Here is a 1,947-nt window from a genome sequence, read left to right as displayed (position 1 = left end):
GTTCGAGTGTGACGCAGACCCCTCGAAGCCATGGACCCAAGTTCTCAACAAGGCACTGTGTAATCTAGTAGAGTGGCTCAACAATGGCTGTTTTTTCATGGCAAGAGCTAAGTCTTGTGATCCGATTGCACCGATCATTGACGAAAATGGTTATGTTCAGCTGCTTAGAGAGTACTTGCAGCCATTCATGGACTTCCTGTTACCGAAAAGCTATTGAACTTTTATAGATGACAATGTGCCATGTGACCGGGCCTTAATTTATCGCTACTGGTTTGAAGAACATTTTGGACGAGTCCAAGTGAATGATTTGCACCTATATCGCCCGACATGAATCCGATCGAACATTTATGAGATGTAATCGAGGGGTCTGTTCGAACACAAAATCCTACATCCGCAATTATCGACATCCAATGAGGCTGCATGACTGAATATTCCTGAAATGTGACTTCTATAGTCCGTTCACCAGAAGTTGGGACTTGGCTCCACATCCCTCTGACGCAGAGTTCATTTCCGCGCGGGAGTAAGAAGAGAAACATCACCGCGCTTTGAAATTGAGACAACCCTTAATGAGTACCAAGCGCAAACAGTGAATTCTATTATTACATTTCGTTACTCAAGTCAATTGAATATATTTTAAACTTAAAACTGCTGTTTTTCCTGCAAAATGTCTCAAAAGGGACAAAACTATTCACTCAAAAGAGAGAAATATCATGAATATTTAATGTTAAAAAAGATTGCGAATTAAACATTTTTGTCACACTATAGCCAAATAGCAACCATGTTCGGGATCGTTCACTCTCTTCTCTCCAAAAGTAGCGAAATAGTATCATCGAATATCACGTGATGAGGCGGAGCCAAGTACCAACTCCTAGTGAACGAACTGCACCAACTTGTTGAGTCCAAGACAAATCGAGTTGCTGTATTTCGTAGAGCTATAGAAGGTTCCGACACGATATTACGAGATATCTCATGACTTTTTGTTACCTCAGTGTGAAGAAATGAAAGTCCAGCGGTAGAAAAAAAATTCTGAAACAGTGAATGGTCAATATTTAAAGTAAAAAGGATTAAAAGAATCATGAAAAAGCATTTAAATTTGCAATAACTTAACAAACAAACCTTTCGTTAAATTCGCAATACCAAATGCTCCTATCGGTACATAAAATTTCAACTTAGTAGTTGCAGTAAACAGTCGATCTATTGTAGTTGTAGCCGGACAGTAGCTTAAACCAACATGATTTTTTTTTACTATAAGTTTAACAATTAATAATTTTTCTAACAAGCAATCGAATCTTTTTTTTTAATTCCATTGAGCTTATTGCACATTTTTCAAACACTTTAGTACTTTTTATTTCTTATAGATTTTGAGCAACAAAAAAAAACGATCAAAAAATTTACAAAAAAAAATTTTAAAATTGCAATAACTTTCGAACAAATCAGAATCTGAAAGAAAAAAAAACACTATTAATTGCATAAATAATTGCTGCACTTTCAGTGTGTCCAACTTCAACTGTGTAATTGCATTCCTGTGGCCTGTAGAATGGCCTGTATGGTATTTTTTCCAACAAGTTTAACAGTTTATAATTCTTGGACAAATTACTTAATAGTATTTTTTTTTTTTTATTATTCCATCGTAATTCTTATAAACCTTTCAACACATCTTAGTAATTTCAAGTTTCTAAGTCTTATAGATTTTGAGCAGAATTTTTTAATTTTTTGTAATTTCATTTTGTTCTCTTTCAGATGCACCTAATCGAAGAGTATCATCGGTAACACGTCATTACTAACAATTATTTTACTAACATTTGTTTACATCTAAGCGAATAAATTTTACATATTTGCAATGTAACTTTTAACTGCATTCCTGCGAAATATGTTGTTAGATAAGAGAAAATAAATTGCATGTAAAATACTTATAATTATACTCAACAAAATCAGAAAGTTATAATG

Source organism: Parasteatoda tepidariorum, chromosome 8 (assembly GCF_982258835.1).
Source record: "Parasteatoda tepidariorum strain Cologne lab strain chromosome 8, Ptep-v5.0, whole genome shotgun sequence".
NCBI classification, from domain to species: domain Eukaryota; kingdom Metazoa; phylum Arthropoda; class Arachnida; order Araneae; family Theridiidae; genus Parasteatoda; species Parasteatoda tepidariorum.
Note: the sequence above shows the minus strand (reverse complement) of the source record.